An 18,087-nucleotide genomic window follows, 5' to 3' on the forward strand; every position below is an offset into this window, starting at 1 on the left:
ATCCTCTCATCCTCCCACTGTGTTTGCATGAAGGCGCTTGTCCCCCCGCTGGGTGAGGGTGCAGGCATGCCAGGCTGAAAAGCCCCAGGGGAGAGCGCTTTATGAACCCCTCTTGTCCTCCTGGTTTGATGCAGTGCATCTCTCCGTTGTTAGGTGTCTTTGTCAGACACTCCGGGAGGTCCATTACCTCAGACCTTACCAACGACAATCTTTGAGCCTCCCAAACGCCTTAAAATCGCCTCATCCTCTGAGTGTTACTCTCCGGTCCTCTGCATTTCCCAAAATCTTCTGCCTGTGATCAGAGAAAAACTGGTAATCATTATTTTAGTCATCCATATCAGAGCAAATACCACGAGTGTGTGACCCAGTCACTGAAACAGAACAGTTGGAGGTGTTTACTGAATAAAAATAATAAAATAATCTAGAATCTCTCAAAGCTTCTTCAACTCTTTCAGTGTACAGTTTACAGCTCCCTTACAGCTGTAACATGGACAGAAATGCACCAAGAGCAAAAATAAACGGACTGGGTATTACTTTGTAATTCACCACTCCGGTATTTCAAAATGATAGCATCAAAAGTGGATTGATCCCACGTCTGTTCCAGACAGGGCAGCTACTCAAGAGCAATGTGTAGTATGCCCAAGGCCATGTGTGTGTTTGTGTGTAGAGGTTTCAGAGGGACTGTGCCGGCCTGAGACCCAGGGCAGCAGTAAAGTGGTGTGCTGTGCAGGGCTTCTTCCTGGGTATTTACTGGGAGATCTGACTGTTTGGACTGGTGATTTAGGATGTTCTCTGGGTCACAGGGCATAATTATACACTGAGGCCAGGGTCATCTATGGATTGCCTTTCAGCCTGCTCTTCTCAGTTTACCCATGACGCCAGGCCCCCACCCCTACCCTCTCAATCACACGTCCCACACCCAACAATACCACCGACCATCCTGATGTCTGATCTGAACACCCCTGAAGTCCCCAAAATAATAGAGAGATAATAGATGAAATAAATTCTAGATTATTACAATAGATCTTTAACTTTTAAATTCTGTATTTCCACAGTCATCCCAAAATATTTTCCCGTTACTTATCTTAGGTGTCGTTTTAGCCGAGGTATTTAGGAGGAATATACACAATAACATAGTAACAATATAAATCAGAGGGCCAGGATTAACACTAAACAATATAATCAAACTGATTGTAACTGTTCACAGAATCACATCCCTATCAACATCTGCACATTTCATTAATTAGCAGTTCATAAACATAATGAACTTCTTTTGTTTTGTTTTGTTTTGTTTTTTTCATGTGAAATAGGTGTTTATTTTATTTATTTCCAATCTTCCTCTGGGTTTCAAGACATTGTTTGATGATTTTTTTTATGCCTACAGTCTAAATAAAGATTGAGAAAACAATGAAGTAAATACACAGGAGTGAGGTCTGTTCAGCTGTTAAACATAATGGGCCCTGAACTGTGAGTGACCTTTCTTTCCTGGGAAATCCACCAATATTTTTCTGTGAGATGACTCAAAATTATTACATAAAAACTTGGTTTGCGAGCAATGTAAGTTGTCACTGTGTATCACAACAGAAAAGAGCTGATGAAATTTTGTTTACCACCCTTCCGCCACTAAATTTCAGTCTTGAACCATGGCTCTTTTTTTCATGCCATTTCTCGGGAGTTGTGGGTCTTCCCCTGCGTGACCACTGACAGGCCTTTACGGTAAAGGGCTGGAGAAGCTGAAAGGGCGTGTGTGTGCGAGAACACCCTGACTCTGCTGCTCTCCTCGTGTGAATACATTAATTCATTTACCACTTCGAGGTCGCCAAACCCAAATATTTGCTTCTGCACATTTTTAATATTTATGATGACGAACGCAAATATTGCCCGGTGGGTTGAGTGACACAGAGAGGTCAAGCTCTGGGCTTGGCCGAAGGAGGCAGGAGGGAATGTTTTTGGTGTGTGGATGTCGGGGTTGTGTGTGTGTGCGCTGTCCTGAGAGAGCCAGTCCACATCATAGGAGCAGTCCACACTGCTCTGTTTGCTCTAAAACACACATGCAAATATGACACAGTTCAGCAAACACTTTACATGAATTTGTGTATTATGGATTCATGATCGCAACGTGTCTTCTAAGAAGGACAGCTGTGTGGATGAAAAAGTGTTAAAGTGCATCTGTGGGGGTTTCTAACATAGGAAGAGTATGTGACCTCTTGTTATTTGCTTGGTTTATATGTTTTCGCATACGCATCTCTGTTGGTACGAGTCTAAATCTTTGCATGCATGTACATGCTATGCTTTCCAGTGAGGTGATCCATTAGGGGGGACAGTTTTACGAGCTGGTCTCAGATCTGGATCTGCTCAGATCCCGTTTCCTTTAGACTGATCTCCCTCACCGATGATTCCGGCACAAAAGCTGCATGACTAAATGGTGTATACCTAATCTCTTTTGAACTGCAACCTAATAGAAACAGCTTTAAACTGTAATATCAAGTTTGCTGAGTGGCTCTACTTTCAGATTAAGTTGCATGTAGCTTTTGTAGATTTATAAACCTGAGCTGCAGAGAGTTGAACAAGATGTTAAGAACGAAGAACATCAGGTGGCTCTAACACATTTTTGGTTCACAAGGGGTTCTTGCTTTCTTAAATTGAGCGTGCACATGCCTTTGTATGCGTTGTTAAATCACCTGCGACACACACACCAAGTCTTTTGATCTGCATCTCACCTTCCATTCAAGCCATCTTCCTGAGGAAGCAAACTCAGGAGATCTCTTATACACGCAGATTACCTCTTCACCTCCTTGCTCCTATCTCCCTGCGTTTCTGCCTTTTATCCCCACTTTCATATGAGCTATCTTTCTTTTTGCCCTTCCTCCTTTCACCTCTGATAAGTTATTGTGCAAGTCTGTGGAATGTACACAGGCCAAGGATGTCGATGAGGCTTCATTGTTCTGTTTGTCTAAAGGCATGTCGCTCTCTTTCTTCTTCGCCTTCAGACACAAGCACAGGAAGAAAAGGCCCTCATGGCAGAACGATAGTCTTTCAAAGAAAGAGAAACAAAAAGATGAGGAAAGAAAGAAGGAAAATCCTGAGACAATATTTGACAGTGATTCACCTACAGTTGACACCACAGAGGAGAGATATGGACTTAGTGACCTAGTCAAGGGGAAAGCAGGTGTGAGTGTTGGGCAGAATTATGTGTTTCTGCATTGTATAGTATGTGTGTGTAAAACAAATAGACAGCTAATATATTTTTTTTATGTATTTATCAGTTAGTCATAATTCCAACACACTTACCTCACATGTATGCAGTTTGAGCGGAAACGAAAAATATTATGTGGCAAAAAAAAAAAGGGGGGGGGGACAACAGCACACTTTCCGAACACCAGTGAGGGGAAGTTGTTCATGAGGAGGAAAAGTCATCAAAACCAGCCAATTAAAGGCTCTCTGCTGCCACACTGACAGCCCAGGGGACCAATAGCTAAGAGTGATGGAGAAAGACACCGTGAATGACAGAGTCCTGCTGTGACTCCCAGGACTGATCATATTAAAGACTTCTTGATGTTAATGTAAATGGATGGATGGGTGGATGTGGTCCCTGTCAAGAGAAAAGCAGGCAGAAGAAGAGCAGAACAATGTGAGAGATTCTACATAAATCATCGATTATCAACTTGAAACTGTTTTGGTTGTTAAAGTTTGAGATTAAGAATTATGATTTTCAGAATTTTTTGAATTTTAGTTTACAGTGTCTAGAGGATTGATTTGAATTAGGTACTTCTATTTTTCTGGTTATAACACCAGACTGCTGCTTTTGGTGGGAACAGTAGATACTTGCTGTGCCCTAAAGTCCATTTAGGACCTCAGCAAACCCCACGGCGCTTCACAGGATTCAGGTCCAATGAAATGCATGCCTTTAGACGTGTCTAGTGGGCAATTGTGAAAAGAAAAGTGGAGTTACTTTGTGTAAATTAGTAGAATAAATTAATTGTTGTGAAGAGGAGAGGGTCAAGGCCATGTTCATGGTTGTGCAGTGAAAGCAGCAGCCTGTGTGGGAATGACCTCACTGGGGCAGCTGGCAGCACTCCCTCTTTTCTTTTGTCACCTCCAACCATTTGATGCCATTGAAACCAAGCAAGGCAGAGAGATTGAGAGAGCAAAGGAGAGCGCTAGTGTGAAGGTGCAGAGCAGCATGATGCAATGTGAGATAGCAGCTGAGTGAGCGCTCTCGACATGTAAGTGTGTGTGTATGTGTGTGAAGAAATTACTACATTTCCCTTAATTGCACCAGCCGCATTATTTATGCCCCCCCCCCACCCACCTGCCATTATTAGTTCTCACTCATCCTCCTCATCATCAATCCAGTGTTCAACCTGATGCTTTCATTTTGCCAGAAAACAGAGGTGGGGGTGTTGGCAACAGCAGTGGTGGGATGGGGCGGGGGACTACATGATGTTTTAAAGGTGTCAGGAGTTCCACACCTGTTGGTGTAAGGATAGTGTGTAACCTTATCTCCTATGCTTTGTGTTTCTCTTTTCATTGGAGCTGGATATGAACAAATTGAGCATTGTGTTTAGGCATGGGCCAGGAGGATTTAGAAGGAAGGAAGCCAGTGCGTCCAGGCTCTGCACAGCAGTAGCCTGAGACAAGAGATCAAGGAGTGATTCCACGTGTAAGATTCCTTCCTTCTCACGGCCAGTGATAATGAAGTGTGTGCCTTTGATAGACAGGCTCCTCACGCAGGGCCGGTGCTCGCACAGAGGGAGACATGACTGTATTTTTACTGTCCTTAAGGTTAAATCAAGTGGTTGCTGCAAAAAAAAAAAAAAAAAAAAAGTTTGAGTTTGTTGAAAGGTGTTTTTTTTAAGAGAAAAATGTAATATTTTGAAGAAAAATCACAAATGGACTATTACTCTCTCTCTTAAAAGTATTATGATCCAACAAGACAGAAAAAAAAAAACACAGAAGGGATGAGCCATAGCACAGCCCATAAATCATATTTGGTCATGTGACATGGTAGGGAATATACTGGTGGCTTTTTGAGCCCACAAAGAGCCTTCCTACAACTGCATGTTTTCAAACATAATTTTCCATCTTTCTCAGTTTTCATGCAATTTCCTGTTTTACGTCATAACGCTGTAAGTATACCCTGCCGGCTGTGCTCATCAGACGGCTATGCCTGCATGGAGCTATCGGAGTCCAAATCCACTGTCACGCTCTCTTGTCTCTGCTCTGTTGAATGCAGATGAGGGAGGGGGGGGGGAATTAGTCAGTGTTGGAATATCAGAAGAGACAGATACCCGTGTCACCATTCATCCTAATAGAAAAACTCCTGTTTCCAATTACAGCCAGCTGTAATGATAACGTGATGTGAGAAGCAAGACAATGGTACAACTGCCTGCCTACAAAGTCCTGGTCCAGTGCCTGCCTTAGATGGGGGGTGAGGGGGAGAAAGGAGGGAGGAAATAGGGAGGAAACAGGGGAGGAGGAGGTGATGAGCTGAAGAGTGACGGATGAGGCAGCATGAGGGGCAGATGAACTGGATAAGTAAAGCACTAAATGAAGACTGTTAACTGGAGGGATTTTTTGGGGTGTATGCTTAGGGTCATCTTTTCCAAAGATGTTCACATAATGTCATGAAGGAAGATGTAGGGGCGCAGTTCAAGATAAAATAAACACATAGGTCAAAATGATAGCTTTAAGTATTTATAATGTTCTGTTGCTATATCTTTCTCGACAGAACTTGGACAGATCTTGTCGATAAATCAGGCACTCCAGCTGTTGCTTTTTGTTTTCTTATTTCCAATGTACTCTGTTAACCTCTACTTCTATTATTACCCCTGCCAAAGTCTTCATCGTGGTGCTCCATGGGACTGGAGAAGCTACCAAGAAACTTCCAGGACCACAAGTTGTGCTCCCTCAACCTATTTTACTCCCACTCCACACTCTATCTGTCTTGCTCACCCTAGCGTGACCCAAACATGCGGCCAGTGAAAGCCTCGTGTTTTCAGTGGACATACAGGGGAAGGTATGGAGGCTCCAAACCAAACCTCAGCCATGCCAGGCCTATGAGGGAAGGAAGGGCCCCTTTTTGAGGAAGTCATCACAGAGTCCAAATAACAGGGCCGTCCCCGTCTGGGGCCCGCTGTCAGGTCAATGATCGATGGTCTCAGTCTCAGATGCCTGCCCCAACTGGCCAGTGGTGAACAAAGAGGGGCAAATATAGAGACAGAGAAGGGGTCATCCCTGCCATGTGGAGGGAATGACACCCGGCCAGTGAGAAGGAAGGAGGAGAGAGGAGAGAGGGAGGTAGTGTAAACCCCAGCATGTTGATTGCTATTCTGTTCTTCGATTCAAAAAACAGACATGTCGTGCTGTTTTATTTCGTTTGTAAGGTCTCCAGAAATCGTCGGCATTGAGAGAGCGCTACATTTTAGTGATTGCAGCTCCCGCAGCTGTGGCCACAGGAATGTAGCCTGCCTTCCTTGCCCTCTTCCTCTCCTCTCCATCTCCCCATCTATCTCTCATTCAAGTCTTCTCTCGTTTCCTCACCCCTGTGCCTACCCCTTGTTCACTCACTCTTTCTGCCCTCAGGCGATGGCTCAGGCTCTTTTGGGAAATCTCTGATTAACACTGAGGTCTTTTTTTTATTAACCAAGAAAGCCGTCTCTTTTTCTCCTTTTCCCTTCCTTTCCTCTTCTCTCTTCTTTCTAACATTCAACACACTCCTGAGGTTTAGCCACCATCAGTCAGACCTCTGGAGGGGGCTCTCCTTGGCTCACTAAGAGAACCTGAGACAGACCCTCTGTTGTACCAAAAATTAGTGGCGAAGACACACATTATCCATCATATGGCCATATACATATTAAATTTATTTCAGTCACTACAATATCGTTTTGAACCTTGTCTATAATTTATGGAAATGCAAAGAACACAGTATTCAATAAGGACATTGTGATTAAATATATTCTTCCTGTGAGCTTTCTGCATGAGACTATGGTGATTTAGTTATACAGGAAAAAAGTGTTTTCCTGTCTACGTGAACCAATTAGTTTTTCTTTTTATACTCACTATTAACCAAGAGGTGAAATTAGCCACGAAGACTTTCTATCATCGCATTCTTATAGGTCTCACTCTGAAAAACACACCTCAATGGCCAAGATCCCTCTCAAACAAAACTATCTATGAATGGGAGAAAAAAAACAGCTCTCGCTGTCAGCCAATCATCTATCCGTAGCAACTGTGCTGCGCTGAAAGCAGACAGCTTATTTTTAAGGGCTTTCAATAGCCACTTTCCCACAATTGTTCCAAAGTAAGGGTTACAAGAGCTAGGGCTAAATCCAGATGTTTATAATAGGAAATGCACAGTGTTACTTGGCTGTTTGAGCCTTTTGACCAACTTATAAATTGTTCCTCGCGAAGAGCATCAATGAAATGTAGTTTTGGGAGAAATTGAGGTGAGATGTTTGTAACCAAGTTGAGGCCAGGCCATGCTCGGCCCTGGAGTGGGGAAAAAGGCCATTGTGAAAGCAGAAGAGCTGTGCTACCTCTAAGGCCCTGACACACAAGCACTTATTGTTGTCTCCCCTCTCCATATAAGTCAAACTAAGCTGACTGAATGTACTTGACCCTTCACCCACTCCCTCTTTTCTCTAAAACTCCTCCACTCTTTCTCTTCTCCAATTCTCCTCTGCGTGTGGTCTTGTTTTAACCACCTGTCTCCATTACTGTTTGATTGGATTGTCCCATATCTGGTCTGGAATATAATTGAATGTGGGTTCGTGTACTTAAACCAACTCAAGTGTCTTTCTCCTCTAGACTCCAGAATTAATTTTGCTATTATTTAGGCCTGTGAGGCATTTACCAAAAGACTTCTTGACACTTCTCATCATGTGTACAAGCTCTTCCCATCACCTGGTGTGGGTTTTTAAATCTGTTTCACTGGCTCACCCTGTTCATCCTCATAGAGATGTGAGTGTAGTTGAGGAATTGGTGTAAAGGACAAAATCAAGCAGGGGTGTTTTGGAAATCCAGATGCTGGAAGATAGAACAAAATACATCACAGTTACTGTAGTAAAAAGAGGTTATAAAACTTTTATGGCTCTCTGAACTAGAGTGGGCCTTTCATAGTATGTATGGACTATATTAAAATAGTGGACAAGCTCAAACATTTCACATAATTTCTTTGGGCCTCTGCTGTTCATTTCAATTCAATTCAGCCAGACTCAATTCCATTAAGTTTAATTGAACCAATTTAATCCATTCAAATAATTCCCAAATCGCTCCAATCTCCACAGATGAATTTAACCAAAGTACACTCAGGCCATATTTTAATGTAGTTCTGCCAGGAGGGATTAAAAACATACAACAAATCAACATGTTATAGAAAAACTACTCATGCAGTCAAGCATCAAGAAAATGGCATTAAGAAGCCCAAAGAGGGAGTCAGCTGAAAAAAACTAATCACTCATCAGTGTAAAGTACATAATGATAAATTAATCAATCACTAGCTCTTATACTCTTCAATTTAGACACTCTGAAGTGGCACCTTAATGACTTTGGCTTTAATTGTTCTCTGGAGGGGTGACCAAGGCAGCCAATAATGGCAGCTGTGTTCTTCACAATGTGCCCGACTAGGATTTCAGTCAGCAGTGCCCTGCTCAGGCCAGTAACCATACAGATTTTTTTTTTTTTTTTTAAATCTAAGCCTTCTCCATTTTACTCTATTGACATCAGTTGAGTCAGATTCCACAAAATGTAGTTGTCATTTAACTATTTTAGAAATCAGACTGTTATCTCTTCTACCTTAGCACTCACAACATTGTTGTCATATCCGTTGCACAGTCCTAAAAAAAAAGTGAGGCACCAAGTTTGCTTTGTCAAGTGTGGGTGTGTACTTCCATGCAGACCTGTCATGGTGTCTGTTGGTTGAGTATGACTATTATGTTTTAATGGGTCATCTTTTTCTCAGAGGGCCAGACAGAGCTAATTATCAGGGAGGAAATGAGTCAAGTCTCTGCTCTGCTGTAGCGTGGATGATGTCTAAAGGAAATGACCACAGCTGGCCAATTGCAGACGAGGAATGACTGAATCTGGAAGCATGTTGTGAGCCATGTTTGGTAAAATCAAAACTTTATTGTGGAGCCTTGTGCCCCCAGAAATATGTTATAATTTCTAGAAACAGCCTACATGCTGTCATAGTCCAAACCTAAGTCTGAAATGAGTCAGAAAAATATGTTATGTGATGGCCACAAAAACCAGCTAAGGGCTGCTGGAAATAGGATGATCCTTGGCTGTGGTGGATGACAGTTCTTTTCTATCATTTAAACTCAGGCTGAATTTTAGTCCAAATGGCTTCTTTGCAATCAGTGCTGAGGCAAAAAACAACTGCTTGCTGCGCTGTATGTGTTCTATCTTTGGTGAACCCAATATTGATGCTATATAACAATCTAAGTTTCGATCCCATTTCAAGGATTTGTGAAGCAGTTTTTCTGAAAGAGCTTTAAATTCACTTCCTACAGGGGTTACAGTTGTCTACTTCTATGCGAGCTACTTACATTGTGTCCAGTAGCAGCTATGGCAGTGGGTAGCATTAGAGAGCTGAAGGAATAAGGCTAATCAGATGAGATATGGCACAGGAGTGTGCATTCATCAGTTTGTGAACGTGTATGTGTTTGTGTTATACCTAATGTGAGGTCAATCATTTGGTCTGCTTCTTAAAAACAAACGGGACTCTGCTCCAGCTTACTCCCGTGGGGAGGCTCCCTTTGGCTGAGAGAGAGAGAGGGAGAGAATGAAACCATGCAGCTTGTTGGACTCGCCGACGCTCACTCCTCCGCACTACTTTATGGGAGGGTCAAGGTAGTTAACTAGTGGCAGGCGTTCAGATGGGTTCTGCTCTGACTTCAAACAGGGAACATTATGGCCGTGCGTGCTCACAGGATATTGCACTGTAAGGCCACTGAACACGGTTAGGTTAGAGAGGGGAGGCTTTGTATCAAGCCCATTAGAGCCCTAAACCAATACTAATGAAGCCGTTTCCTGTACAAACGGAGCGGCTCAGGGGAAACCGGCTCTAGCTTTTCATAAGGCCCTCTCCGATCCCAGTTAAGATGCAGGAACTTTATATCTGGGTACTGAGTGGGCTACTTCTGGTTCCAAGCAGAACCTCCCTTTGGAAAAGTTAATTACGCATGATTAATGGAGCGTTTTCCTTCCAATGATATCTGTGACAGCACAAAGCTGTCGTAAGGCTTGTCAGGCCCAATTCGAGCTGAATAAGTATTTATGTGATCGCATGTGATGGGCCTCCTCTCACCAGCACCAGCCCTCATCAATCAAGCCCTGCTGCTCGCAGTAGTGGGAAATTGGTCTATCAGCGCGGCTGCCTATACTCCCCCACCCCTCCACTGCTGCCACCACAGCCACCACCTCCCTCCCTCCCCATTCAATCAGGCCTGGGGCTACAATGCTTCTTTAGCTCTTACTTCTGACCAATGCAGGGGTCATGGGGGGGAAAGTGGGAGCCAGAGCTGAGCCCATCCATTACAGCTCTTGTTTCTCTCGGTGGCAGCCGGACGATGGGATTCTATTAAGAGCTCCGTCTATTCAGCACTGAGATTACACCAGGGCCCTCTCTCCAAGCACACCTCACCACCAACCCCCGAGTCCTCACCAAAACCCTATACCCACCCTGGGGCCTTACCCCCCCCCCCCCAGACCATCAGCCCGTTGCATCTCAGTCATGTCCCCTCCCCTTCTCTTTTTTACACTTCCTAGTAGTAGTGTTGTTTGTTTTGTTTTTTTTTTCCTCTGCACCCAGAATGATAATAATCACTGACAGAAGGAGAGAATGTGACAGAAAGACAGGATGAGAGGCTTGGAGAAGAATGAAAGCAGACACCCTAACTTGAACCTGTTCCTGGCTGGGAGGTGGACACACACTGTATGTCTGCCTGGACAGCATTTCACTTGTAAGCACTACTACGCCTACATATGCTTGCAGCAAAAGAACACATGCACACACAGACACACACACTCTAAAGCCTTACTCTCCCTCCCAAACAGAAGACATAGAGCTTCAGCACCTGGCTGAGAGTCTGGGGCCATCTCCACCACAGTATAAACACACTTAGATGGGTAACATCACAAACACGACTCTGCCGCAGTTACGTCGTAAACACCCGCCGACACCAGATCAAACTGCCACTCCTCCAATGTTTAAGAAGCTCGTTTGTCACCCACTGGCGCAAGAGACTCTTCATTTACTTAGCATGTGTTAGCACTTGAGAGAGAAAAAAAGAGGGGAGTGCTGCTAGGGTCGCGCCCCCTGCTTGGATGGATGGGGGTCTTCCTGTCAAAGAGAAAGAAAGAGACAGCGCTCATGTCAAACAAAGTGAAATTTAATACGTTACCTTCAATCAGGATGTCCACTGTGTGTACATACTCTCTTGGGCTTGATTATGAATAACCCCCTCTTTCTAATAAACAAGTGCAGTGAAGGCATTCATCAGCAACAGAGAGGCAAGGGTGTGAAAAAGGTGGAATGTTCTCTCCTCCAACAAGAGCCTGCTGTGATGTCTCTCTCTGTGGAGGTAAGCAGGGGGATAGGGTGGATCACAGATTTGAGAGCACAGGGAAGGAAGTAAGAGGAGGACTGAGGAAGAGAAGAAACACAAGTATGATTAAAGAGTAGAAAGTAAAGAAGACAAGAAACGAGAGAAGAAATGAAAGTAGAGGAAATGAAGAGAGGGCAGAGGCCTGTCCTTGGCAGGCAGAGGGCACTTAGGGTGGGGCTATGTGAGGTTTACTCTCCCAGTGCTTTGCTGCATGGCCTGGAGTTGGCAGCCAGCGTGTGGGTTAACAGGATCGGAATGCTTCTTCAGGGGCAGCATAATCAGCTCCAACTTCCTCTGATTCAGAAACCATAGGCCTCGTTCTCCGCCTCTTTTGTTTCAGCCGGACTCTGCTGACAGCACGGAGGAAGCAGCCGTCTGACTGTCAGGGGAGATGTTGAATGTGTATACACACCGTATCCAGGGAGGAAGAGAAAGAAACTGATGAACTTTAGTGCAGCTAATGTGTCCGTGTGTTGATGGGCACTTGTGCCATCTGTGCGCATAGATGCAGACACTTGTTTGTGTGTCTTGGCGGTTCTTTGCACCCACATTACCGGCCTCTCCCAGTGGAAAACATTCAAGACATGGGTGAAGGAGGTCGTGAGATGGATACTGTGCACACTAGCTATGTACTCTGACAGGCCAGTCATCTTCAACTGCCCGCATGACTTTTGTCTTTGCTAAATGGTGTGTGACAATGAGATTTTCCAAAGTGCCATCTAGATGAAGAAGTGGATTGAGAGAAGGAGAGAGAGGAGGGGAAGATTCCGATAAGAGAGGAGATGGTCTGGTCATAGTCCAGCAACTGTTCATCACTGCTGCAGCTGCAGATATATCCCCTCTCACATGCAAACCTCGCTTTGTCTGTCTTCTTTCCTTCACAAACTAATACATACACACTAAAAATTCACGCACTCTTAATACAACCCCCCCCCAACACACACACACACACAAAGCACATCTCTATTCCATCACTGTGGCTCTAGATCCTCAATCGATCCTCGCAGCACCCCAGCAGACACCTGCAGGTGATTGATCCCCAAATCAGTCCCTCACAACCCCAGTGCTGTAAAAACCATAACAACCCATCATAAAAGCTGATTTATCTTCACCTAGCCTTGGGCCTCACGGTAAGAATATTAGCCCAAAAGTGTATGACACCAGAATGATTGGTTTGGAATTGAATAAACCTGGGGAGTATTGACGCACATGTCTGATGGTTCACATCAAGTCTGACTACTGAAATGTGCAAAGGGAGACTGCGTTATCTCAGGACAGGGCCTGGTGCAGATAAACATGCACCGCTACATGAAGAACTTTTGTTGAATGCTTCTTGTATTTACCAACGTGTATGCATGAGAGCTGGGTGATTCAGTATTATCATTCATTGACCTTCAGCAGAATCACATTACACGGCCTTTACTTTTCATTTTGGCTGAGTGAATGATAGTACCCAAAATTTTATTACAAACTATCCAAGTTGCAGGTTTTGTCATTTCGGTAATGCATAACAGCAGAATAGTTTATTTATTATGGTTCAATATTGTAAAATGTCATATGTATGGAGTCTGTGACAGTCTTTTGAACCATGCTGCACATCGAGTAAACTCCAGTAAATTGTAGGCAGATTAATTAGTACGAGTTTATTTTCTTACACAGCTCATCGAGTTGTAAAAGTTCTGCTAGAAGTTGAATTTTTTTTTTTTTTGTTTTTGCTTTCTTGTCAGTATGTTTTTGTCGTGTGTGTTCGTGCGTTACTCCATGTGTGTGTTCCTGTAGGAAACAGTGCCCAAGCCACATTTTAATGAGAGCGTTGGTCTGCATGCCAGAAGCATGGTGTACTGGCAGCAGCATCAGCATGTGCCCTGTACTCAGCAGCGCAACAAGCTCCCAGGTTAAATATAATCCCAGCCTAACTCAGGGGCCTCTTTGATGCTACTGAAAGCCATTGAAGCCTTTAATGGGAGCCACTTCATGTCCCTCTGTTATGTGCGAGCTGCTCCGCTTTCTTTCACAACAGGCTTCTAGCAACTGATTTGTTGTTTTTCGAGTTAATTCTGACTTTAATCATGCCCGCATTCACTGAGCTGACCTGTGCTGGGTAACAAATTCCTGTGTTTGTGTGTATGTGTGTGTGTATAGTTGGAGTTTCCGTGAGAGTGCATGACAGACATACTGAGCACACTTTCACAATCTGCTTATGCTTTGCACTTACTCAAGAACATTTTCTCACTTTCTCACATTGCACTTTTGACCACTTGTAAATTTTGGATAAGAAATACCCATTAGTCCCACTTGTCATGTTCCCCTTTCTCCTCAGTATAAGCCTATTATAAGGCTGTTTGGTATAAAAGGGGCCTTATAAAAGTAAGGGGTCTGAATATCTGTCAGCCATCGAGCACTGGGTGTCTGTTTCTCCACCTGCCTCGCCATCAGGGAAACGGTCTGTCTCGTAAATATTAGCGGTTGTTTCGTTTTGTAGCTTGGGTCAATTGTAAATACAACACAGTCACAGTCGCATATCACATCTGTAGCATTTTCTCTCCAGTGTTTCTATTTTGGCTGTTCAGGCTCTTTTACTGACATGGGAACATTTCCTCCTGTCACACTGAGCAAGTATATTGTCTTATATTCACCAACATTAAAATATTAGCCTTCCAATTAGATACAGTATATGAAAAGCAGATTGTCATAGTACTGTGGCTGAGCCCTGGCTTTAAACGTGAGAAGAGAGCCCAATAAATGTAATGAATGTGTGACACTTGAACATCTGAAGTGCCGTGTTCAGTTCCATACTGCTTTACCTCGTGTACATAAAAGGTCTTTTAAAGATGATATCTATGAGCGTTTTAGAGCCAATTTGTTCACCCTGCGGCGACCAGCAACATGCTCTAATTACCTGCCCCCCCCCCCCCCCCAATCCCCCGCCCCCCCTCACCTCTCCTGCCCTTCTCCTCTGGTGGAGTGGGGTGGAGGAGACTGTGTAAGTTTCCAGCCTGTCCCATGTGTATAGGAGCTGTGCGCCAGTTGAATTTATGCCTGAAAACCGTGACCTTTGACTTTTATGCAGCTTTATCACACCCTGTAGGCTGCGTACAGTGTGGCCCTGTATGCTGAAGGTTTGCAAAGGAAGTGTCTGTGATCACCACAGCATGCACTACTGTCTATACATCATTACCCCCCTTCCAGCCCGAAGACACCCACCTCTTGCTGCAGCCACATATTGTGCGTTGCTCCTCTAAACAACATTAATGTTTAGGAGAATGCTGCATAATATCCAATCATACATCATGAATTTCCCCTTCCTCTTTGATGCTCAGATAGTTTTTTACAGGGGCTTTCGTTGTTCTTCATAATGCCGTGACCGCGTCCGGTTTGTTTCAGTGTCTCATCACGTCCCATCATTTTAGCACGAGAAAATATCTCATGTACACTCACACTAACATTACAATTATTCTACAGATTAGTCTTTTTTTTTTTTTTTTTGGTCAAAGATATCAATTTAACTTTTTCACCTTTTAAAATCAGGTAGATTTTTATATATACACAATATCTATAATGTATGTTGAATCCTGACAAAGGTTAAGCCTGGATAAATATAACCCAGCCTTGCTTCTGCAAGAGTACAACCTAGATTTTTATTTGCATTTTGTACATTATTGGGTTGTTTTTGGATTGGTTTTTTTTTTTTCCCCTCGATGAAAATAATTTTGATTTGCTTGTCTTTTTTCTCTGTATGGATCTGATCTTTTATGGTATAAAAGGCATAAGGTCCCTTTGAAATAAGCATCTATCACACCCGCCTTCTCTGAGCTGGTAAATGAGATTAGATAGTTTATGTCTTCTCATAAATCCTCTCAATCAAACATCATGTCCTCTAATGGCCTGCCTTGTTCCAATATTGACACTTGTCTTTTATAAAAGTGACTGAAGAAATACAAACGCCCTCACACCCGCCAGGGTTAGAATTAAAATGGAAAAGGATTTGTTAATAAAACATATAAGATATGCATCCCTATGGCCTGGATGTCAAAGACACTGACAGAAGGTGCCAGAGAGAAATGGCCTGGTGCTAATTCAGCAGAACACGTGGGGCTTGTTCAACACTGGCCACAAAATTTGTCAAGAAATCATCCCTCTCTCTTTCTCTCTCTGTCGGAATGGCTGACTGACCCCCGGCAAATGAAAATAATCCAAAGTAATTAGAAGTGAGCTGGTCTGGTCCTGAGAGCCCCCTGACGGCGGGGTAAACATGGCGGAGGGGCCAGTAGAGGGAAGGGGGGGGGTGCTGACCTTGTCCACATAAAGCAGTGATTTATGAAGTGCAGGGCACAGCAGCAGGGCTTCTGTCTTCTCCCGCAGAACCAAATTACTGAGGTGGAGATTAACACGCCGCTCACAACGGGCCTACTTCCAGACCCAAGGAAATTTTGTATTTATATTTTCCCCTTTCATTTCCTCTGCTCTGTTTTAAGGGTAATTGGTCTGTATGTACACCAGGTCTGTTCTTTTAATATGTAGCTTTAAAGACGCGCACTTACTGTCTTGTGCGTAAATCTCGTTTGATGGACGTGTTGATGGAAGAAAAAGTTGCAGAGCTGTCGTACAAACGAGCGACCAAATGTTGGTCTGGGCTGTAAATGAGTTTTTAGCACTTGATTGAGTCGCCCCACATTTAAGCAAAAATAAAATGCGCAGGGGGGCCGTGTGTATACAGAGTCATGATGGAGACTTAATGCAGCCTTTCGACCGCGTCAATGGGAGGTCTCGCCGTGAATGGTGGAACTATTTCATGTGGATTTGGCTGTGATATTTTTCTTTCTCTCCTCTCTTTGCTTTTTTCTTCTTTCCGCTCCTGGAGGATGTGCAGGAATGCACCACACAGGCCTACACAGTGTTTCCATGTGGCCCCTCGGCTGCAGCGGTAGGCTTCGCAGTCCGCTGGCTGTGGAGTCAGTTTGCAACCCACACGGGAATCCCCCTCTTCTCCAGCCTGTCCCATCTGACTCCACATGGCTCTAAATTGAGCTGCAAAGTTAAAATTATAATTTTTTTTCTTGATACCTTATAAATATTCCTGCGAATTTTATTCAAAGGGCAAAAAAAAAAAAAAAAAAAAAAAACAGAAGAAGAAGACCAGGCAGTGAAGCTCAACATCAGATCAAGTAAAAAATATGAAAGTATTTGATCATAAAAATTCTCTACATTCATGTATGAATTGGTTTTTGCGTGACTGAATTCCCAAAACAAACAAGAGAGCCGCAAGCAAAATAAGCATGGGCCCCTTTCAGCAGTTTAACCTCCTTTCAAGAATTTCACAGCACTTTAAAGCCTCAGCACTAAACATTATCCGGGTGCTGTATGTTTTAAGAGTCCCTTAAATAAGTATGAAATGCTGTGTGGTATGATATAGTCGGAACTAACATACCCTGAAGCCTGCATGTGTTTGGTTTGTAATTTGTTGATAAACAGCTTTTCCACACCGCTGTTTACTATGTCAAAATCATTATGACAAAGGCATGGCATAATTCAGATAAAACAGATGTGTTTAATCTCAGCACATCAGAATGGTGTTTATGGCAGACTCTTCGAATAAATATAAATTAAAGCCGTGCCTTGAAAATCATTCTCGCGGTTTGTTAACAAATGAACAAGTGTTTTAAATTCACCTCCATCGGTCTTTTCGGTGTAGATTGAAGAGCTTTATAGCCGCTCGTTCAGGTGATTATATATTCAAACCCACACGGCTGAATCTTTCATGTGCCCATCAACCAATTTGACGCCTTAATGTAGATGTTTCGTGCTGCGGTTCACATGGAGCAGAGAGAAATGACCCCATCTTATCATAAGTCACAAAAACCTTACTGATGGAGCAGATTGTTACAGAGAGATGAACTGCGGGCGCTTTCAACCTCAAACCCAGCAGCTCCAAAATAAAGCGCTTTTTATTTTATTTAAATGCATATTGAACATATAGAATATATACATATTTATACAAATATATCATAAGACACCAGTGGCAGGCATTTTTTCCAACTCTGTGCCAAAACACCTAGCAAATAAAAAGTTATACACACACTCCAATAGATTGTATTTCTGGAAATAAAATGATCTCATTCATAAATATAAAAGTAAGTCATCAAATTATGTTTCACAAAAATGACCTTATTGTTACTTTGTGTAAATTCAGATGATTACAACAATAGAAACGGTGTAGAGAAGCTGCCTTTACAGCAATTACAAACATAACCCTCCCGTTATGTCTATCATATTGTCATCTGAAGTGTTCAACAATGTATTCAGATTTTTATTTATTTTTTTTTTTTAAGTTGGTCTCAGTTGAGCACGCCATCTCCTGACAGGGGCGGAGAAGTGCAGCGGGTCTTCCTGGGCCCAGGCTGAGGGGACCCGCCGCTGCCCTCCAACCCCCCATCCGTTTTCTCTCTCTCTCCTCTCCGCAGTGATACCCACACAAACC

The 18,087-nt window shown here is 43.4% G+C and overlaps 1 protein-coding gene across 12 annotated transcripts in view; it reads left to right on the forward strand.

Annotated features, from left to right (window-relative positions):
* Positions 1-18,087, forward strand: part of mecom (MDS1 and EVI1 complex locus) — a 129,353-nt gene that overhangs the window by 81,832 nt on the left and 29,434 nt on the right. The gene's annotated exons all lie outside the window — the stretch shown is intronic.

The sequence above is a fragment of the Echeneis naucrates genome, chromosome 13, assembly GCF_900963305.1.
Source record: "Echeneis naucrates chromosome 13, fEcheNa1.1, whole genome shotgun sequence".
Classification (NCBI taxonomy): Eukaryota; Metazoa; Chordata; class Actinopteri; order Carangiformes; family Echeneidae; genus Echeneis; species Echeneis naucrates.